General features: G+C 33.0%; 2 long non-coding RNA genes across 10 annotated transcripts in view; both read right to left on the minus strand.

Moving 5' to 3' along the window:
- Positions 1–24,425, minus strand: part of LOC126693741 (uncharacterized) — a 56,732-nt gene that overhangs the window by 8,163 nt on the left and 24,144 nt on the right. The window lies entirely within an intron of this gene.
- On the minus strand, positions 10,917–18,359 carry LOC126693735 (uncharacterized). 7 transcript variants are annotated; one of them, XR_007645492.1, is made up of 8 exons: positions 18,183–18,357; positions 16,186–16,255; positions 14,087–14,186; positions 12,960–13,050; positions 12,492–12,840; positions 11,533–11,714; positions 11,257–11,311; positions 10,917–11,167 (listed from the first exon to the last, which is right to left on the minus strand). It is a non-coding gene; the product is annotated as an uncharacterized LOC126693735 (long non-coding RNA). The 7 variants fall into 7 exon arrangements; XR_007645493.1 differs by having other exon boundaries at positions 12,492–13,151; positions 18,183–18,359; XR_007645496.1 differs by having other exon boundaries at positions 10,917–11,145; positions 12,492–13,050; positions 18,183–18,358.

A 24,425-nucleotide genomic window follows, 5' to 3' on the forward strand; every position in this document is an offset into this window, starting at 1 on the left:
TGAAGAAGAAACTAGACTAGGGAGATAATGGGATAATGAGATCAAACAAGGAATTATTGAAGAAGTGTGTGTGTGTGAGAGAGAGAGAGAGAGAGAGCCGAAATTGAGAGGGAATTGGGGAGAGAATTATAGAGAATTCAAGAGAGAAAGATCCAAGAAAATGCATAACTATTTACTAGTGAGATTAGAGTTACAAGTTGGGTATTTATACAGGGACTTGCTCCAATCCTGTTGGTTGTTCATTCAGCACATGTTCCTTAACCAATAGCAATGCTGAGGAATCATACATGAAGTAGGGTCCTTCATTGTTGCTAGTGCTTGAGATCAAATTAGGCAGCATTACCCTAAAGTAGAATGGTGGAAAGTTATTTGGTTTAAGCTAAATGTTAAGTGTGGGAACTGTGATTTGTGAAAGTGCAGGTGACGTTTTTGCTGCATTGTCTGAGAGAGTTTGTGATTCCTCTTTGATTTTAAGAATGTATATTACTACTCTTTCACATGTGATGCAAATCATGTCACAGGATTTAGCAGAGTGGTTGTGGAATGTAAGACACGGGGCTGGTTAATGCACTTACAAATGTAGCAAGGTTCTTTTTTTGTTATAAATAATGAAGTTTTGTCAATGTCAAAGAATAGAGTCACTGGAGACCATACAATCAATCACTCGCATTACATAAATCTATAAAATCACTAACTGAATATATGGAATGATTATGCAAAACTAACATCCAATCCAATAAAGTACTAAAGAAAAATAATTTTAAATCAAGCAAACTTCTCTCTGAATCCTCAAATTTAGCAAGCTATTTTGCTAAAGAGAGACTATCGCTAGATGATATTAGGCAACTCATGTTAAAGCCTTGAATGTATTTCTTTCCAAGCTGTGCAGAAAAGAATGTAACTATGCAACTCAAGAACTAGCAAAGTTTTCTCATCAGCAAAAGGAAGAGCCTCAGATGTGGCTTGAGGATGTCCTTTACAGGGAAGCTGTGAAGAATAGAGACCATCTATTCTTCAAGTGTTCCTTTTCCAGAAGGTCATGGAGGAAAATTAAATTCAGGTGCTACCAGGAATCCATTGCTGATGATTGGGATTCCAAATGTTGCTTCCTTGAGATAAGATTGTGGTAAACTAGGACTCAGTGCAGCAACCCTTCATCGCTGCACCCATACAAATGCTGTTATATTCCAAGGATTGGTTAGATCTGAAGAACATATGGGGAAGAAGTCAAGAAACAAGTTAGAGCTCGAATTGAGGGTGGAAAAACCTATGCTGATTCCAGAGTTAATAGGGAAATATGCTATAAATGGGGATTTGCAGAAGCTACCCTCAAGAATCAAGCCCCTACAAGATAAAGAATGTGCTGAGTATCTGCTATGGTTTAGCTGGTTGCAGGAATGTTGTTACAGAAATTTGCTATGGTCTCCTTGGCTTAGTATATTTTGTTGTATCTTTGGTAGACGGATTGTTGGCCTGAGTAAGCTGGATTTATATTCTTTGCAGACTGTTGCTGCGTAAATAGGCTTTTGTTGTATTTCCTTGGCTTCTTGTTTGTTTAGTTTAGGTGTTTCTAAGTGTAGTTGGTGTTGCCTGATGAGGGTGCTGTTAGTTTCAGGTTTTTGGCTTTGGCCTGTGAGTTGGTTTTGTAATCCTTTTTGTATGTTGGTGCTGGTTTCCCAGAATGTTGGCAGTAAAAATTACTTGATAATCGGCAAAAAAAAAAAAAAAAAGGCTGTAAAATGAGCTGTAAAATTGATCTAATTGATACATGCATGTGCTACTTTTTTTTAATGAATTATTAATGAATCCTGGGCTACTTGTTACTAACTCTAACTTTGACTTATTGGCCTTGATACATGTATTAACCCTAATCTGAGCTTCCGATTCAAGTTACAAATTCCTAACATGTGAATTTAACTATCAAGAAGCAGTTATAGGACAACGGAAACAAAAGAAGGCAAGACATATTGGCACTTTGATCTGGGAATTAAGTGTCATTTGAAGGCCTTAAAGTGTTGTTCAACACTTGACCTTCTGTACCAAAGTGTCAAGGTCAGAACCTCTGAGTTCCTCTGTTTCTCAAGTCAGCAAGAAGGTGGATTCCAGTTTGAGTTCTTTTCAGTTTCCATTCCTATTATGACTTTTGAAAGAGTTTCAAATGATCAAATAACAAAATGATTCTGGAATATGTTTGGTCCCTAGAGGTGCCCCTTAAGATCCAAAATTTTGCTTGGTATGCTAGTTCGGGAATCCTTCAAACAAGGACCAAGGCTTTCAAAAATTGGGAGTCTCCTTGTCTTGAGAACTTCCTCACAGTTGGGTGGAAACTATGGAATCGTAGGAATGAAGTTTGTATGGGGGCTGCTATGTCATTGCCTAACATCACAGCTTCTAGTGCTGTCTAGTTAGCCATGTCATCCATTGAACAGAACTAGCAGGAGATTCACTTCAATCCAGTTCTAGTTAAGTGGTAACCTCCTGATACAAGCTGTTTTAAGCTAAATATTGCTGGTTTCAGCTTCTGAGATGGGACAGGAGGTGGGAGCCATGATTTGTGATGGTGCCGGTGAAGTGTTTGCTGCATTGTCTGGGGGAGTTTGTGATTCCTAGTTGATTAAAAAATTGTGTATTACTAATCTTTCATGCGTGATGTAATGGAGCCGTGTCACAGGACTTAGTTGAGTGATTGTGGAATGTGAACACACTGGGCAAATTAATGCACTTACAAATGTAGCAAAGCTTTTTCTTTGTTTGATAAATAATGAAGTTTTATTAATGGCAAAGAATAGAGTCATCCAAGTATACGACTAGGGACCATACAATCAATCACTCAGATTACATAAATCTATAAAATCTCTAACCAAACATATGGAATGTTTACGCAAAACTAACATCCAATCCAATACGGTTCTAAAGAAAAATAATTTTAAATCAAGCAAACTTCTCTCTGAATCCTCAAATGTAGCAAGCTATTTTGCTAAAGAGAGACTATTGCTAGATGATATTAGGCAACACATGTTAAAGCCTTGAATGTATTTCTTTCCAAGTTGTGCAGAAAAGAATGTAACTATACAACTCAAGAGCTAGCAAAGTTTTCTCATCGGCAAAAGGAAGAGCCTCAGATGTGGCTTGAGGATTTTCCTTCCTTCTTGCTCCCAACTCCTTATTGAATTCAATCTCTTTACACAATGGTATCTAACATTCATGTGCTTAAAAACTAGGACCCACTTCCTAAGAACCCAACACAACAAGTCAACAACTACCAAAAGAAAACTAGGAACCCAGTTTCCAGAATTTGACAATTTCTTGGCATGTTATAGTTAATCAAGAAATAGCTTTTGACACCTTCAAAAACAAATTTAACACATAACTGAAAATCCCGAACACTTTACAAGAAATAGCTTTATCCGAACACAAAAACTATGATAATTTTTCAATAAACGTTATGAAATACCCAGATCAGAAAATTATAAACATAAAAAATGTTATGGTATAGAAAATTACTTGCCATCAGCAATCGCGGTTTCTGATTTCCTCTTCAAGCTCTGTTGTGGTTGGAGTGGGTGGGTCCCATCGTCACCTTCGCTTCAGGAAAACTCTCCGACTGTGAAACCATGGTTCATGGTTGTATCGCCGAAGGACCAAACCATATGGTTTATGCCGCGTTTTAGACACAACTTTCAAGGAAATTTTCATTTCGAACTACGGGCGCGCTTGTTAGTTGTTACAAACTTACAATAGACACACGTGCCTGATCATTTCCTGTTACAATATGACCATATAAGGTTTTATGTGCAATTTTGTATTTTGGTTAATCAATGATTTCTCCGCTTGAATTGAAAAGGGTCCTTGTTTCGTTCAACAAGTTCTTTTCCATAATGTATTTTTTTTTTTTCTAGTGCTTAATGAAGTTTTTAGTATTTCCATAAATAAAGAAAACAATGGGGTCTTTTAAGTGAAATTGTTAAGTGTAATATGGAAGGAACATAAGGGCTAAGCAGTAAAACAACAAATAAGTTCTCTTATTCAGTTCTTGAACCACCTGGCTCTCTTTCCATCAAGAATAGAACACCATACCAATGAAGGTCAAATTTGGTTTCAATCAGTTGGGGAGCAACCGCATCAAAAGGTGTAAAATTTCTGTTTATTTTGCACACAAAAAAATACTTTTTTTTATTTTATACACTTACTTTTACAAAATACTCATATCAATTTATTTATTCTAAACATTTATTCAATAAAATATTCATTTTTTTATATTTTTTTATTATTTCCTTCAATGATGCAAAAGAGAGAGTGAGGTGAACGAGAGAGAAAAAAATAGTAAATTTTTCTTTTTTTGATAATCAACAAATAGTAAAATATTAAATGTAAAGCTACAGTAATTGTGCATATATACACGGTAAAATTGTGCACTTTTGTATATATACACAATTTTACAAGCACTGATGTGGATATTTTTTAGTTAAAATGTGTAAAATTAACCACTTTTTGTATTTTGCACAATTTTGCAACCTTCGCTCAGTTGCTCTAAAAAGTGAGAAAATAGAACTTTATTTTTTTGGTAGTAGGCCTAGTAGTATTGTTTTTACTATGGCTGAATGGGAAATTTTGGTGAGTTTAAGATTCGGTTAACTGAATTTTTATCTGGGCTTTGGTTATGTTGAAAGTAACAATTTTGAGATTTAGGATTTTGATTTCGTACAGGTATGAATGGGAATGAAGGGCTGACTTCTTTAGAGTATTTTGATGATTTTTCTGTTTTGATGTTTGTTGTTGGAATGGTTTTATCATGCCTTAATTTGGGGGGGGTTTCCTAATTTGTTGTTATATGCGTTTGCCAAAAATTCTAGTGCCTGAATTGAAGGCTTTGGGATTGGTTTTTGACATGTCTAGTATTTGCATATTGAATTTCGTGTTCAAATAAGACCATTTCACAATACTTTGTGAATTTACAGGAAAACTATTTAATATTGTCAACAGAAAATTTTTGTATGCATGTGATAGTTAAAAATCTATCATAAATTCTATAGATTGAATTGGGAAGCCTGAGATTATTAGAATGAAAGCTAAGTCACGTAGCTTTATTTTGAATCAAGTTTCAATGCATGTGGTTTAATATTAAGATTATAATGATTTTTATATTATGTTCTTAAATCTGTCAGGACAGATTTGAGTTTACTAAATTACGTGAGTTTTAATAAATTCTGTAGAAGTTATTTTGAGCTGGAATATTCAGAATACGTTTTAGACTTGTAAGATTACATCCTTGTAAAATTTCGAGTTATTTTGATAACTCTAAGTGGGTCAAATTTATTTCATAAGAGGGCTGGTCTGTAGACAATTAGCTACACGGTAACTTTAAAATATTGGAACTTTATGGAATTTATCTTTGAATTAGGTTTATTGGATTGAGTTGTATTTTGGTATGACAATTTCTTGGCATGTATTCTACTTGGTTGAATTTTATTGTGCCTTGATCTTGTCATTTAGTACACAAAGGAAAGGCATAAGCCTTACTACCCCTGTTTATGATAGTTTTTGATTTCATGGATGATGTATTGATGTGTGACATTGCTTTGTTAAATGCTTGTTCTTTGAAGCAGTGCATTAAAAGGTTTGATGTATGTAATTTGTATTTAGGAACCTCCTTAATTGAGGTGGGTTAGGAATCCTTTGTACCTTATGAGTGCTTAAGGTTGGAAGTTTTATGTTCGATTTCTCTTGGATCAATGAACTAAGAATATTAATCCTGGGTTTAGGTGTTGCGAGTACCCAGGTTTGAGCTCTTTCAAGTTAGGTTCTCATCTCTGCTACTATGAGGTAAGGGAATTTTATTTTTTATTTTTTAAAATAATTGGAATGTCATGACACTATTTGAAAAGCTTATATTTTATTAAAATGTTTTAACAAGAACATCATGTGCATAGTTATGTTTTATGCAATTAAACTAGTGGAGATGTGATGTTATATTTAAACTTTATAAAAAATGATGGGTTCAAAGAAGCAAGATTTGTTTTGATGGTTTTATAGTCAAGTTATAAAAAGGTACTACGTCCACAACATTTTCATAACAAATCATATGTGATTAGTTATTATTGGTTCAAATATAAACTTAACACTAAGATTACTTTTTTGCCCCAACCTGACACTTAGGATTTTTTGTGAAAATATTGTAAAAATGTTATGGACATAGCATTTCTCCAAGTCATATGGTTTGTTTTGAATGTGGTTTAAGCTAAATTGTGAGACGAATAAAGTAGCCTGTCCTTGTTTCATCCTAACCAAATTGGGTGGATGTCGATCATCCTCACTATCAATAAAAGAATCCTAACAAGGCCTTGTAAAAAAACATGAGGGGTTAGGGGTGCACGAGGTGTTATGCAATCCCCTAAAAGGATGAGGGGCCAGGCCAGCTATGATTAATGATATGAGCATGTATGTACCTAGGAATGCCCTACATGGTGGGGATTGTTGGATGCCTCACAAAAGAGGGCTAGATGCCTCACACTTTACAAGCTGACCAGAAAAATTGACCAAAGTAATATTATGAGTAATTTTGTTTCATGATATGATAAAGTAAATTATTAATATTTAATTACCAATAATTATGTTTTAAAGCGATGAGGAAACAAGTTATACGATATTAAATCATAGAAGTATGATTAAGATGTTATGTTCATGAAGTTGAGAAGTTTTCAAGAACAAAGTTTTCTCATTAGTTGTTAAAAAGTTTCTCATAAGACACTTTAAAGTTGTTCTAAGGAAATATGTTTTCTTGATGAAATGAGATGTATTTTTCTAAGCTTTTTCTTTATGTGCTGATGTATATTTTTAAAGAAAATTATTTTCCAAAGCTATGTAAAGATTTGTTTATAAAGTTCATTAAAAATTATTTGTGCATGTTAGAATTTTATCTTGAAAAATATCCACGTATTAGGAAATGTCTTGGTTTACATGCATTTGTGCATTCTTTCTAAAATCCTTACTGGATTTTTCAGCTCACCCCCTTTTTAAAACCTTCCTGTGAGCAGGTTTTATGCAATAGGAGAGCAACACGAGCCTTAGTTGAGTTTTGTAGGAATTGAGCTTTATTTTGTTAGTTATCACTTTCTACTCTAGTATTTTTAAGCTTATTTCTGTAAAAAGTTTGTATTTTTAAATCAATAGTTGGAAGTTAAAATTTTATTACGTGACCTTAAAATATTTCTATAAAGAAAAGGTTTTAATGCAATTTGAGTTGCGGGAATTTTTATGCAACCCACTACAAGTATGTGGTGGTTTATATATATATATATATATATATATATATATATATATATTATACAAGATAAAATTTCTACTCTAGCATAGAATTTCTACTCTAGTCTAATTTAAGTGTATATGTGTGTGAAACTCCCTCCTGGAGACTTGAACCTTAGCTCTTGTCCCCCCCCCCCCAACTCCACAAGCACTTATACTTATGGAGTAACTACCGCACCATGGGTGCATGGTGGTCAAGTATGTGATGGCTAAAAAAACCATTCACGTGTACTTAATAACATGACATTTTAATGAGTCATGTGACTTAAATAATACATGTGAATGAGTTTTTTAACTACCATGGTTACATAAAAACCTTGTTCCATTTATAATTGATGGTTTTTGTTATGACATGGAGAAAAATATTATATGTTTTGTTTATCAAGTATCAAAAAGAACTAATTTGTTCACTGGTTTAGTTTGGTCTGTGTTAATATCAAGTTTAGACTTGTTATTAACATGTCAGTCATGGTTGCAATTCTAGGATTCTAGTTTGGGTCGTGACACTAATAGGATTTGGTATAATTCTTGTACTTTGTACTTCTATTCTATCATAGTGAATTCTATTGCCAAAAGGGTTTTTCTGTCAAGATATTCTCCCTTCGTAACTATATTGTTATGTCTCACTTTTCTGCTTCTATTTCTATCTTGCAATACGGTTGTGCACTTTATTCACTGAATTGGAACTTAATTGGCAATGTAATCAAGTTGGCGTAACATTGAGTAACACCAATCAATTGGAAAATTTAGGATATACACGTCATGGTTGCTTAAAGACTGTGTTTTCATTTCTTGGCCATGGAAGATTACAAAGCAAAACCTGCCAAATCTTTTGTTAGGTTTTTCTTTTTGTTGGCATATTCTGTGTCAAAATTTTCTTGTAATTATCATTCAAATACTTTGTATTTCGGTTTTAGTAGGTTGATTTGTAATTTGGTTGAAGTTCAAGTACTGAAAATTGAAGTTTCTGCAAGGAGAACTTCAATTGAGTGAGATTGGATCTTGGTCCCGCGAGTTTGAAACATATCTAGCATTTTAAATTCAGTTTAAGACATTTTTTCCTAACTTTTGGTCAATCGAAACGGTCAGAACAACAGAGAAATCAGGTACGAACTTCTCTATTGTTTCAACAATTATAAGTCTCATTTCCTATGAAATTAAACCATAATTAACATCTAAAAGTTGACAAAAACCTAGCAAATTGTGAGAGCCAAACACTTAGCCTTTCTCTCTACTTCTCCCTCTCACCATAGTACCAAAAGGTATACCCACCAGAACCGAACAGCCAAGCATTACACTTACCATTACATCCCAAAACTACAAAGCATCGTCCCATAGTAGAATAAACACCACAAAACCATCAAACCCATTATCACATAAAAGTTTTGTGATCAAATCCATTTGCAAATCGAAATCCAATATCGCCACCAATTTTTTTTTTTTTTAATTAGGTATAACAAGTGCTAGGGTTTACAAAAGTCCTATAATTCCATGGAAGCAATATTATACTCACACAAAAATCGACAAATTTGTACTTATTTTTATCTAAACTTACTATTAATATCATTTTTTTTTTTATTACTACAACATCAACCTTTGTCAAAAAAAATTTCTATGCACTTTCTTAATTTTATATGCATTTGCCATGATAGCAACTACACAGATTGGGATCCGGTGCAATTCACCCACGTCTCTTACAATTTTTTTTTTTTTTTTTTTTTTTACTTTTTTTACTTTTCTTCATTTTTTTTGTACTTAATAGTTTTTTTTATACTTAATAGTTTTTTTTTTTTTTTTTTTTGGACTGAAAAGGTAGATATATTTAATAGTTGAAATTTAAAGTTGCTCATCCTTACCTGATCTCAATCCCAACCGCACAAGTCAATTAATAATTATTAAAATTTTTGAGGGGGATCCTGTTGGGATCTGAGTGCACCAAAGATTGGGAGTTCAATGATAGAATATTAATCATATCAAGACTCAGGAGTCAGAAAAGTTTCGTACTGACTTTTGTCCTTACGGCTTTTAAAGCAAAATTCATGTCGGCTTGACCTTAACGTTCGAATGTGACTTCCAAAACTGATCCGTTGCAGGCACTAGCTAAGTACGCGTGGTCCGCGTGAAAAAGAGACTACATTTTTTATAATACATTTCATAGAGAACACGTGATGATGGGTACCCCACGCACATTCTTTATTTCTTCTAATCACAGCCAAATGGCTTCAAAACATTGGACAAACTAGAGAATAATTGATACTATACATTGGTTGATATGAATTTAACAACGCAAAGATTATTTAAGCTGATTCAAAATTTTGTTCAAACAAAAAAATGGTGAAGTTACAAATTTAACATTTTACTTTTATAATCATTTCAAATACAATTTCATCAATAGAAAAAAAAAAATTACCCTCTCATTTAAATTAAAAAGTAAATTTCAATTCCCTCCTTTTTAATACTCTATCCAAAAGAACCATTTGAGATTTCACACATTAATTATTCATCGTTCAACAATTTTTTATAAATATTTTTTAAGTGGGGAAGGGGAGATTTTTTTTAAAAGAAAGTATTTGTTCCCTCCCCCCCCCCCCCAAAAAAAAAAACGAATAAAGGTATTTATTAAAAACACTTAGAAATGAAAATTGACCTAAAAACTCCATATACTACTTTCGTATTTGTGTGTTCTAATAAATATTACTATTTCCTCAAAAAAAAAAAAAAGTGTAAAAAGGGGGAATAGAATTCATCATAGCAAACTTTTCCAAACTTTATGCCATGCATAATTCTAAAATACATAGGAGAATGAAAATTATAATCCATAGTACAAAAAATTATAGAAAATGTGGAGAGAAGGTTTGCATGATGGAAGAAGCTAAAAATGTCCAAAAGAGGGAGGATCACTTTGACAAGAAAACACTTCATCTTCTATTCCTATTTATTTTATGTCGTCGTTTATGATGCATACTCATGTAACCAAGAAATTGGAGATACTTCAAAAGCACTTTCTATGAGGAATTGGGGACACCAAAAAATCACACTTTGTGGACTAGATAGTGGTTTGCACTCCACTGAAAAATGGTGAATTGGAGATCTAAAGTTGGAAAAGATCATCTTTCCCCTTCTCTAATAGTGAAAATCAAGTTTTGTGGAGACCAACAAAGAGTGGTGCATTTGAGGGTTGTTCATGTTAAAATGCCCTCAAGAGCTCTACAAGCCACATTTTCCCATGGAAAATGCATATAGGGTACAAGGACCTGACAACTAGTTACGTTTTTTGCATTGACAACAATGAAAAAAAAAATACTGACAATTGATAATTTCCGCAAGAGAGATTCGTTGATAGTTGATAAGTGTTGAATGTACTAGAGGACCAGAAAATTAAATGATGTAGAATGACCAAATACGGTAGTAAACCTAGAAGTTTAGTTTTTCATTGAATCCAATGACTCAACATAGGAGAAATTATATAAAATGCCAACATTACCATAGTACTAACAAGTATTACAATACAATAAAATTTCTATTCCACACTTTCGTTTCAATTGAAAAGTAAGAAAAATTATCGCTTAGAAATAATTGGACTTCTTTTGTGAAAATTCACTGATTGTTTTATATTCTTTTTTTTTTTTTTTTAATTGAATACAAAAACTTTATTTCACAGAAGAGGAACATATAGTCCATCTCCATCCAAAACTGCCAATGCAGAGAGAGGAATGGAAGAGATGGGAGGTGCTCCTCTAACATTACGATCGCATGCCCAGAAAGTAGAAACAATCTGAAGATCACTTACAAGTTCAGAGATATACTTCGCTCGTACTGACGTCTCTGCTATAGGGGCAGCAACTGAAAAATTGGGAGTGTAAAACTGCAATGAACAACCATACGGGAAACAAATTTTGGGTAAAATGAGTACATAATATGCAAATTTAAGTGAAAGCTACAGTGAATCATTACCAACAAAGAAGAAAGTGATATCTCTCAATAATCTTGAACAAAACACCAAACAACCCTACAGCAACAATGAAAATAATCAATATCAATAAGCAAAAACCAAAAAAAATGTCGTCCTTTTAGAAACATTTTCTAAGAAATGACGTTTGTGAACCATTTGTTTCAGGGAAAGCATTTTCCATTGACAAAAGCCCTGTGCAAAAGATATATATTTATATATAAAACAATGTTACTGCCAGGATTACTGAAATAATTGGGTCGAGCTGAAACCAGTCCTACCTGGTCCAGTATGCTTCATCCTGATGTTCTTGTCAGCAAGCTTCTAGCCATAGACTGATTCTCCACCTCTTCCATTACCAAGTGCAAAATTACTTCCCTGGATCATGAAGTAGGGAATAATCCTGTGGAATGTGCTACATTGTAATGGAGAGGTTTTCCACGCTTTCCAACAACTTTCTCCCCTGAATTAATTAAAAAGAAAGGAACTTATAAGATGAACTTCCAAAGACCATTTCTTGTGATACGGTCAGAGTCAAGATATTATTCCATCCAGAACAGTTAGCACTTTCCTTATAAATCTACAATTCCTTTACAATTTGTTGAGGAAAGAAGGGTGGCAATGGGGCATATATAGATAGTTGTATCTAGAGCATCTGTTAGGTACAGGAGGGTTATTGTTAAGATCAAACTTGTGGTTTAGGTGTTTCATTGTTTAGAGACTAGAGAAATAAACTTGATGAAAAAACTAGAGTAGGGTTTAGTTGTGAGATAATGGGAGAATGAGATAGAATAAGGAATTATGGAGGAGGTGAAAGATAGAGATAGATAGAGAGATAATTGAAATTGAGAGGGATTTAGGGAGAGAATTCTATGAGAGAATTATAAAGAATTCTACGAGAGAAGTTCCAAGCAAATGCATCACAATTCACTAAAGAAATTAGAGTTACAAGTTGAGTATTTATACAAGGACTTGCTCCAATCCTATTGGTTGTTCATTTTCTAAATATGAATATGTTATAAATGGCCATTCCCATATTAAACATGTGTTAAATGAGCTCTATATTGAAGAAGAAGCTAGACTAGGAAGCAATTTCTATTTAGACAATTTAACATGTGTTAAATGGGCAGTAGTATAAGCAGAGTGTGCCAAATTATTCTCATGCTTCTAGGAAGCAATTGCTATTCAGACTTGTGCACATCATGGCTCCTTTATGAATCTTCCGTCTTTTCATCCCTACCTTGTGTTTGACTAATTTGGAAGCAATAGGTGTATGGATTGCTTCATCTTTCTTGCTAGTGTTAGTCAGCTCCATCTTTCTCTGGTCATGACTTGTCATAATTATGTTGTGATTCCTATTGCTCTTCTTTTGTCTTTCCTTCTACTGACTATGCAGTGATTTTGCATTATTAGAGCACTTAGCACTTTAAACTGCTCTTAAACCACCAACAATACCACATGACAATTGACGCTCATTTGAGCTAGGGATAAGAGCATTGATTTTCTTCTCTCTCTTTCTTTTCCTTTGTTCTACTGAACTATTCTCCTCAGTTATAGAACCCATTGCCTTGTGTTTCCACTTCTCCGGCCTAAAAAAAATAAAGCAAAATAAGCAAGTCCAATGGTAATGAGATAGAGATCTAAAGAAAGGATAGAGCGAGATCTAAAGAAAGAACAGATCAGCATATAAAAAATTGATCAGTCGAACATGGATCCAGAAGCCTTTGTAAATGAATCTGCAAGAGTCATTTCTGTATCACCAGCACCAGATTCTTTGGACTTGTTTTCCAATGGCGGTTCTGCAATAAGATATACAAAGACAGCATAATCTTCCATCATATATTTAATATGATTCTTCATCAAACACACTTCAAATGAACTCCCACCAAAAGAAAAACCACTGCAGGAGGGACATCAGTTTCCCCATGTTTAAACTAATAATGCTCATTCATTAAGGGGGAAAATAAAGTCATTACGTGTCTTCAACTAGAGGACTTCATCTAATAAATGGGTGAGGACACACTATGAGACCAAATTGATAGTAGAGGACAGAGGAAAAGGGTAAAATAAGAGAAGAATGCAAGGATATCAAATAACATTATAACAGCCTATAGCTGGTCTATGTCAAATTTTAAGAACAAAATCAGAATATCTTAACAACCCCCCCACCCCCAAAAAAAAAAAAAAAAAGGTTTTCAGCATGGGGACGAATTCTGGTTTATGACACTTCTTACAAACACACAAGGAATTCCAGGCAACACATGCGCAAGACCATACAAAGGCTCAAAGCCAGACACCGAGCTTCAAACACTAGCTTGGGTTCATTTCATGCACAATGTCTCTGGCATGATTTAACCTCCCCCAGACTTCTGATCCCACCTAACTATCCCCCACCTCCATCTTCGTCATCCACCTAGTTGAGCTCACAGGATGCACTTCTGCCATGCTAATTGTGCATGACACACACAGCAAATCTTCGGGAGGCTATCTTAAGACATGCTGCATCATTACATTGCTAATGTTTTTCTCAAGATTATAAAATATTTGGAAAGCAGAATAAGCATGTGGGTTATTAATGCCATGTGTCAGTAATTTACCATTTAAAACAACACCTCCATGGCAAGGAACCTATGATAAAACTATATTTGCATCACCAACAATTTTCAGAAGAGATTACATGCTTCAAAAATATTTCATTCTGGTCAATAAATTTCAAACTTGGGGGCCTAGACAGAACTCAAAGGAGTTCTCAACCAATTAATTGATCAAGTCCCTCCCTAAAATTAAAATAAATTATATTTAACAAAGAGCATAAACAGGAAAAGAAAGAATCACCTCCAAAATGGCCTTCAGAAAACCCTTATATTTCTCTGGAGTAACTGACGACTGATGCAGAACCTCACTTCCGTATCAAAATCTCCATTATTACAATGACCTGTAAATAAAGATGTACGTGCATGTATTGAAAATTTCCAACACCAACACCAATACATTTTCATTATTATGTATATAAGGCAAATAAGTGCTTAATGTCAAATTTGCATGTGCCTTTGATCTAAAATGATGTCTGGGAACTATGACCATGGTTGAACTTCATACACAACACCAGACAAAAGACTGTGCAGGTCTTTGTCTTGTAAGCATGACACTAGTACTTTCAAAATGCCCAAAACAGCCGTTAAATATGCAATCAACTAGCATCAAAAGCAAAATTGTACCAACACTCTGAATCAGGAGCAATTAAGAGAACACTCACTTTTATCACTTCCACCACTTTGGTATGCAGCAAAGATAAAAGTAAGGGGACAAGATCAGACATTGACATCAGATATCTACATCCTGATAAACCAATACTGACAAAGCAGACACTGTTCCACTTTTTAACTGAGGAGATGAGCCAGAAAGATAGCCCATTATCTGATTATTGTAAAACCATTAGATATTAATGATGAAAGCAGCTGTGGAACTGGTGATACATCAAAGGATCAAGTAATTAAAGGTACCATTAGTATCAAATCAGATGTTGAAGTAAAATCATTTAGATACTTACCATGCTAAATCAGTTTGTGATAAGGTGCATAAGAAATAGCTGATGAGTCTTTCAAGCTGGCACTTATCATAAGGAGTATATCATAAGAAGTTTTCCAGAATTCTTCATTGCCATACATATAAAAACATATTACAAATGTGGCAATCTCTCTTATCATGGAATTAATACTTTTTTTGATAGGTAGATAAAGGGGGAGGAGGAGGTGGGGCTCAAACCACAAAAATGGGGCACCACAAAGGATGCCATTACCACTAGGTTATCACTTGAGCCCCGATTTTTTTATTTTTTTTATTTTTTTATTTTTTTTTTATATAAGTAATAAAAATGTTATTCAAACATTAAAAAAGAGAGTCACCCAAGAATACATGACATATACAACTGGGGATCAATATAATCAGAACACAAATAAAAGCATCCGTCAAATCATAAATCGAAGAGATAGAATGGATTTCTACGATAGACATCCAATCTAATAGTGTTTTAAAAAATAAAAATTTTAGATTGATTACTGTCCTTTTAAAATCCTCAAAACACCAGTTGTTTCGCTCTAGTTTAATATCAAATTAATTTATAAAAAGGATGTGGTTACAATTTAACTTAAGTAATAATGACACAAGAAGCTTCAGATGACTCAAGTACTAAGCTTACTTCAAAAGGTTGACAACGGAAATGCAATGTAATACATCAAGAAGAAAGACAGAGTTGGACCACAGCCCCCCACCACAACATACACACAAAAGAAAATCATGAAAGCATAAAAAGGTAGGAGGAAATATTAGCATACATAAACTAACAAATCATATAATCTAGTTTCCCATGTTGCAAGACAGTTAAAACTCTTAAGGACCTCTCAATATTTTCAGATGATTTGCTTACTATACATACTGTCATAGTGTCATGTATCCTCATTATTCAGGGAAAATATTATTTGAGTGCATTGACTTCCTAACTGGAGATCATAATTGACTTCAGATGAATGTTCAATTTAGCGGAAGAAGACTTCACGTGGAAAGATAAATCTACTTCAAATGCTACTTTAGTCGCAGCTAGGCTTCCACTATCAGTATCAAGCCCTTTTGTGGGCCTAATCACAATCTGCCAATAGTAGGGTAATGGCAGTGAACATCCATTATCTGATTATGGGTTTTAAGCTCCAAGGTTTTTGGCAAAAAAAAAAAAAAAAAAATTAAAGGATAGAACTAAGTGACGTGCATGAGATAAAGATATCATTATTCACATTTACACAAGATCAGGCCTAAAATTCAGGTAGAGCTTCAAAGATGTACTCTTAAGAAACTAAAAGGTATGAGAGAGAATCAACAGACCAAACAAAAGTTGTATATGACAGTTACAACATCATACTTCTACAAATAATAGCTCTTACCTCCTTTAATGTGAGTATAATTCTCACTGAGTATAAGAAAGGCCTTTGTATTCTCCTCCTCCAAGCTCATCTGCTCAAGCATACAAAGGTTTAACAAAATTCAGCTAAAGAAATTTAACAGCCTTTTTTAATACTGTACAGAGAAAACTGCCGCTTCACATATAGGGCTGAAAGCATAAATGTGTAGGGAACCAACTAACTACAATTAACATGCCAAATGAGCTGAAAGAAAGTATTTATGAACGTACCAGAAAAGCATAGGTCCATGAGATGTGTTTGCAATGTGTACAATGTAAAATGCCAAAAGCAACTGATTTCATCTAAATATGTATTAACTATAAAGTATAAACCAAACTTCTCCCCCAAAAGAATACATATTCAAATGTGATAAGAAACAACTAATTGTGCCAAATAACCTCTTGCTGTAATTCAAGTAAGTAGATAATCTTCATTATGAAAAGAAGTGAAACAATGGAACCATGAGAATGTAGTACAGCCTCATTCCACATAAACTGTTTGTGGAAGATACTTTAAAACGAGAATACAGGCACAGGTGCCAAGCTCTGAATTGCAAGTTGAATAGCATGAAAAATGAAAAAATCTCACATAACACAGATGCAAAACAACGAGTTCAGGTGCCAATATTGATGAAGTGAAATTTGCATGCACTACTTGTAACTAACATTGACTAATTGACCTTGATGCATGAATGAACCCAAATCTGAGTTTCCCATTTGAGTTACAAGTTCCCAACACATGCATTTAACTATCAAGATGTTGCTGCAGGATGATAGAAGTAAGAGAAGAAGGCAGGACAAATCAACATTGAAAGCCTTAAAGTGCCATTCGGCAGTTGACCATCCGTACCAAAATGTCGAGGTCAGAACCTCCCAGTTTTGCCGAATTTTTTCCTCTGTTTCTCAATTCAGCAACAATGTGGGTTCCAGTTTAAGTTTTTTTCAATTTCCTTCCCTATTGTGGCTTTTGAAAGTGCCGAATGTTTAAATGACAAAATGATTCATTGATCAGACTAGCAGGATATTCACTTCAATCTGGATCCAGTGAAGTGGTTACCTCCTGATTCAAGCTGTTTTAAGATAAATGTTGCTGGTTTGAGCTTCAAAGATGGGAGTGGAGGTGTGGTGGCGGTGATTCATTATAGAGCAGGTGAGGTGTTTGCTGCATTGTCTGAGAGAGTTTGTGATTCATCGTTGATTAAAAGAATGATTGTGGAATGTGAAGACGCTGGGATGATAATGCACTTACAAATGTAGCGCGCTATTTTGTTGAATAGGGACTATTGCTAAATGATATTAAGCAAAACATGAAAAGCTTTGAATGTGTTTCATTCCAAGTTGTGCAGTAACTATGCGACTCAAGAGAGCTAGCAAAGTTTTCTCAGCAAAATGTAGAGCCGCAGGTGTGGCTTGAGGATTGTCCTTTCTTCTTGCCCCCAATTGTACACAAAGATATATTTAAACAATAATTATAGCTACAGCCTTTATTCAACCAAAAAAAGAAGACAATGAAAGGGTGTTTTGGATTAATTCAAGGAAACCCAACCTCCTTAACACTTCAATTGGTAGTAAAACTTTAATATCTTTATCAGATTTTTACAAGTTAAAGAATAGGAGCAAAAACATGCAATCAAACCCTCGTTGAAACCTTATTTACACATTCAATAAGGATCTAACTTAACAATACTAAAGACAACCGTTAATTAAACAAGCATATACATTAACATTATATGTTTTCTTATATCCTAATCTACCACCAAAAAATAAAAATAAAAACCTACTAAATATTATAAATTTTAGATTTTGATGCACAATAAAAAAAAAGAATATCATAACAACCAACAAGAAATGCATAAAATAAAATTTAATGGGCAATGCATACGGTTAGATAAAAAAGAATCGTAAATATAAAACTACTTTTTGTCTCTTCTCAATTTTCTAGGCAAACAAACAGAAAGATAAGATGAAAGATTAAATTACCTGAAACTTTTCTTAACGTTATTCTGCAATCAAAGAAAAGGAACACAGAAGAGAGAGCTCTTTAGGGAATTCCAAATTCCAATTAGGGATAAAATAAGAAAGATGGATAGGCGCAAGACTTAAGGGCCCCCTACCCAAAAAATTTTCAGGGTCCTCCGTTATATAAACAAAGCTCCAAAATTTGTACAAAAATGTGTCCTAAAAATGGTAGAGCAGAAAATTTTAAGCAATCTTACCTCACTCAAAATTTTTTAATTTAATGCAAATTTTGATAAATTCACCATTAAATTATAATATCGTTTTATATTTTTTATACTTAGAAAATTTTAAAATGATCAAATATTAATTGTCATATTATCAATCAATTGTTTAAATTCAAATTTGTATAGTTTGAAATAATACATAAAATATGAGTTTATAAATGAAATGGTAAATAACATCTAATTAACATAAAAATTGGCATAAACGTTAAAAACATTGAGATTTTCAAAATATAAATTATATAATAAGTTATAGGGTGGTGTAACATTATTTAAAATTATATCAGGTGTAACTTTAAATATATATATATATATATATAGAGGGTAGTAAATAACATCCAATTGGTATGAACATTAAGAACATATAAAACATGTAATTTAATAGTGAAAATTTCAAAATATGAATTATATAACAAGTTATATATATAAAGGTTTACATTCTTTCTCTCACCCAGAGTAGGCTCTCAAAATATTGAGCAAATGAAAATCCAGCTTAATTGAAATCTTAATCAGTTGAAAAAAAAAATTGTTATCAATGTGTTAAGTAAGAACCATTATATCACAAGAAGTTTAAGCAGATTAACTATTATCAATTGTAAAATGTACGAAATTAAACCTATTTAATTAATAATTTTCCATCAAAAAAAAAAAAAAAAAAACAAACAAAAAAGAATAGTTCTTAAAAAAACAAAAATATATAAAAGGGTAAATTTTTCATTACCATACCTAGGGTTTGGGCTAATATCAAAGTTCAAGACATTTTAAACAAATCAATTTAATCCCTAAAGCCAACTTAGTCTCAAAACACTACTAGGCCTATTAGTGTGCGTATGCGTAGCCCCTGCATTGTGTTTGTGTGCATTGCATTTTTTTTGGCTAGTCCCATGGCACTGTTCATGGACCAACCAAAGCACAAAAATGTGTGAACAGTGCCACGGGAATAGTATTTTGCCTCTTAAAAAATATTTTGTTACAATGTTTTTAGCAAATAAGCGGTATTCAAACACACCTTTTATTTTTTTTCAATTGTCTTAGGGACCAAGTTAGCTTTAAAAACCAAATTGGTCAATTTTGAAATGTCTTAAACCTGGTTAGTGTTAATTCAAATCTCAAGATATATTAATAAAATATACCCAACATAAAAAAGTAATATAAATAACATTTAAATATTAAGGGTTTATTTAAGATCTGCTTATTTTGCTGAAACTGAAATTTTTTTGTTGAAAGTACTATAGATAAAGGTAAATATTAGTTGAAATAGTTTAGTGATACCTATGAATAGTACAAAAAAATGCAGTAAGACCCATAAATAGTAGCAAAAATAAGCTGAATAGTAAAATAAATTGACAAAAATAATTTTCTGCCAAACGGACACTAATAAAAGTTTTCTTAAATTCATCAGTCTTAGATTTCAAAATATATTGAATAGGACCATGGAGATAAAAGTTACGCAATGCATTTCAAGAGGCAACCAAAACTTCCGGCCTTTGCCTTTTGGGCTCAATACTAGCCTCTCTACAGACAATTTGACAAATTTGGCATTCCATAGGAACACTAGCATAGCAAAAATATACTATCGTGATAATTTTTTCTGCAATCCAGTCAATCTGATATGATAAGAAAATTAGAGAGTGATTAATTTACCAACTTCTAAGTTCTATGCACCAGGATGCCAGGATAGTTTGGGATATGCTTTCAATACCATTCAATGATTGAGGACAATTTTCCTCTGCCATTGGATGTCTCCTAGGTGAAACTAAAAAGTTTAGATTTTTTTTTTCTCAACCATATATGGTATTGCACATTTACACCCAGTGTAGGATCTCAATTAAAAGGAATTTTTGTGTGTCATGAAGAAGGTTAAACATGTGACCATGTGAGAGAGTTTTTTTTTTTTTTTTTTTTTGGTTGAGAAAAGACTGTGAGAGAGTTAATTTTTTAATTTTTGTGCATTTTTGGTAGAAGTTATATCAATAATGAGAGTGAAAAGCACACACTAATCTATGACCATTCAATCCATTCTTATGTTATTTTTGTTGTAACCCAAAAAAAAATTAATAAATAAATAAAAACAAAAACAACAGCAACAACAACAACAACAACGTTGAAGGGGAGTCTGGTGTCAATTATAGCTGTGGGCTTTCCCACATGTGGCCCAAACACAAGGATATTTTAAACTTTGATTTTAGGCTAACCCACCCCATTTATTGGTGAGACTTAAACCCAAGCACTTATGCCGACGATTCCAAGCTTATACCACCCTACTAATGAGCTTCAGCTGTTTGTTTAAAATTATCTGCACATGCAATTGTGGGGATCCTTTTATGTTGGGATTCATCGTTGATTAAAACCATGGTAATGGGTGCAATACCATTCAATGAATGAGGACATTTTTCCTCTACCATTAGACCGTGAAAAGCGCACATTCCTTTATGACCATTCAATCCATTTTCATGTTATTTTTGTTGTTAAAATAAATAAAAAAAATTATATATAAAATATTTTTTTTTTTTTGAAAAAAAACGTTGAAGGAGAGAGGGTGGTGTCTATTATATACTGAAATTTTTATTAGAAAGTAATTATACTTATTGAAATTGCGTTTGGTAATATTATTGGAGAATGCTTTTTTTTTTTTTTTTTTATACGTTTTATGTAATTAATAACTTACATGCAAGATCAAAGTTTAAGAGTTAAGATTGCCTACACCACCGCACACCCTTGGTGTGATGGTAACTCCACAAGTATAAGTGCTTATGAGGTGTGGGAGGTAAGAGCCGGGGTTCAAGTCTCTAGGAGGGAGCTTCACACACATATACACTTAGATTAGAGTAGAGTAGAATTCTATCTTGTAAAAAAAAAAAAAAAAAAGAGTTAAGATTGCCTACTGATCACTGATGAGAAATGAGACTAATTGAAGAGGCAAATCGTGTGCATAGTGGTTTAATCCTTAATTTAAAATGAAAATTTTTTTATGAACAATTTAAAATGGAATGATTCAAGATTTCAACTCACTTTATAGCTCAAATGATTCAAGTAACCCTCCTCAATTATTGAATTATAAAAAATAAAATAAAATTTGTGATTTCTAAGTATCCCAAACAATAGGACACAACGTGAACATAAAAAATAAAAATGTTTATGTTTTTTTTTTTTGGCGGGAATCTAAAAAGCAACTAAAAAATCAGTTAAGCGTGGGTAGCAAAGCAAAGGAAAAGGTCTAGGACTCAAATTCAAGAAAATCTAGAGCCACAATTTTGCTACAATTGTGATATGAATGACAAGAAAATTTGTGAATTTATGTGAAAATGATAGACAAACCAATCATAATCTGCCACGTCAAAATTATATTTACTATTTATCAAGTACCAATGGCTAACACCGTGTGTAAGTAATAGCAATCCAATCACAAATTGACACGTGTGCAAGTTGTGGTAAGAGTTGTATGTGTGATCCTAAAATAATGAGAAATGTTATATCCACAATATTTTCACAACAAATATTATGTGATTGGTTATTATTGGTTGTTACAAATGGACAAAAAAGTAATTTAAGTAATAAATTCAAATTAAAACTAATAACATCTTTTCCACATATAATTTGTTGTAAAAATATTGTGGACATAATAACACTTCTCTAAATGAATTGGGTACCAAAGGCACTACACACGTAATCAACACTCAATTTCACAGCATACCTAGATGCTAATTTATTATTTGATTATATCACTTACACATGAAACCACTATATATACTTAGTGAAAAATTAAATTATTGTGCACTAATCACAAGTTGACAATAGCATAGTATAAAATTGGGTATGGACTTGAGTATGATCTTAGAGTTTTCCAAAAAAATGATGTCATTTCAAAGAGCCAAGGTGTTGTAGCAATATCTCCTCTATATATATAATAAATAAATAAAAAGCTCAACTAACAAGCATCAAAATGCATTAGCTAAGGTTGTGTATTTTATTGTAATTTACTTTAAAAATTCGCACAATATTCACTTAAAACTTAAAAGGGACATTTTTCCATGAACTTAGATTAGATCGAATACTCCAATATGCACGATAATGACACAAGTTTATTTTAGGCAACGGTCCAATACGGGATACATTAGGTCCAAAATTTATCCCTTAACGATTGCAATGAGCCAAATTAGCCAATGACTGCTCCTTAACATATTTCTTATAAAAACAAAAGAAAAAAGAAAAGAAAAGAAAATGAGATCCAAGCGTAAAATAAACGCAAGCCGAATCAGGCAATTTGTTCTTATTTAGTAACATCTAGATAGTCCAAGTGTTGCACGTGGCTGTGGCTGTGGCTTTGCTCTCGTTTTTTAAAGTCATACATTTGACAACTCATTTAAGAAGCAAAGATCATTTTGGTTTTTTGTGAAACAGACACTTGTTAGTTGTTAGTGCTGCTTCTTGTCGGCGTGTTTTCTTATAAGCATTCATACACTAATGGTGTGTTTGGAAGTTAAAAAAAAGAGGGGAAATAGAGTAGAAGAAGGGAAAGTAATTCAATTACCTTGTTTATAAGTTTTTTAAAGAAGGTGGGGGAGGAATTTGGAGGGGTTTCAACCACCTCTAACCCCTAATTTTTAATTCCTCCAAATTGGAGAGATTTAGAGGGAGAGTAGAGTAGATAAATTTCTCAATTTACCCTTTCTAAATTGATAATAGACCAATGTTGCAAGTCCATTTTCAAATAGGGGTAAACTTGTCTATTTTAATCATTTCCTCTCCTCTCCATCCTAATTTTTAAAACATTCAAATAAGGGGAATAACTAATTACTCCATTCTCTCTTACTAATTTTTAAAACATCCAAATAAGGTGGAGGGGAACCATTCCCCTCTACTCTCCTCTCTACTACTCTCCTCCCCTCTACTCTCCTCCCTCTCTAAACTTCCAAACAGGCCATAATATTAATTGAAAAACAGCTGCTACGAATTTGATGACAAAGAAAAAATTGGTTTCCTTAAAAGAAAAGGAATCTAATAATTAATTGATTTAATTTTTTTTGGTATGTGTGTCAAAATTCGAGGTCCCTTTTGATGGCCTTTCCGACCTCTGCTTTAGGTGATCTTAGTGCCATTAGAAAGCTTGTGATGCATGGTTTCTAAAAATATCCATATTGACAGTTTTTTAATGGACAATTGAGAAGCTGTACATGTGGTCTTTAATATACTAAACTTGATTTGTGTTTAAACATTTTTCTTATTATTGATTTCTTAATATTTTGCTCATTTAAATCTAATTTAGACCATTAAATAGTTGCTAGAAAGGTAATTTTCACCATCTTTCCAATGGTGGTACGTTTGATCTGATCAAATAGTTGAATATTTGGCTAGCTCAAACCTTGGCACTATTAATTAGGGTTTAAACCGATCATGGCTGTGGCTTGAGTTAATGTTAGCTTTCTAATCCCTTCTTTGGCCGTTGGATTAGGTTAAATTGGTTCTATTTCCAATGTCTCTCTAGTGTGTTTTCAATAATTGTAAATTGGGCCCTTTTAGTGATATTGTTCTAGTAACATTGTCTAAATATTATGAAAATACGTATAGGTGAAAAAGTATTGTGAAAATACGTATTGTGTTGTTTAAATAACAAAAACTGTTGTTTAAACAACACAACCAAACAGGAATTATCCTAATTTGAGACTGAGATTTTTGAAAAACTAATACTTAAGAATAAATATCGATTTCCCTCATTAGTTGTTCTTGGTGTTTGCAATTTCTTTTTTTAATTTTCCTCAATCATATTATTTCTTTTTTGCTAATCTCCTCTCGCATTTTTTCCTCTTTGTTCAGTTGTTTGTTGGTATTTCTCTGTCTCTTTTTCCTCTCTCCTTCTATCTCTTTCTCTTCTCACTTTGTGCCCCCTATTTGGCTACCTCTTCTATTTACACCAACTCTCTAGAATTCACTATCTTTTCTCTAAAAAAAAAAAAAAAATCTTTATAACTCTACCGTCTCTCTC

The sequence above is a fragment of the Quercus robur genome, chromosome 7, assembly GCF_932294415.1.
Source record: "Quercus robur chromosome 7, dhQueRobu3.1, whole genome shotgun sequence".
NCBI classification, from domain to species: Eukaryota; Viridiplantae; Streptophyta; class Magnoliopsida; order Fagales; family Fagaceae; genus Quercus; species Quercus robur.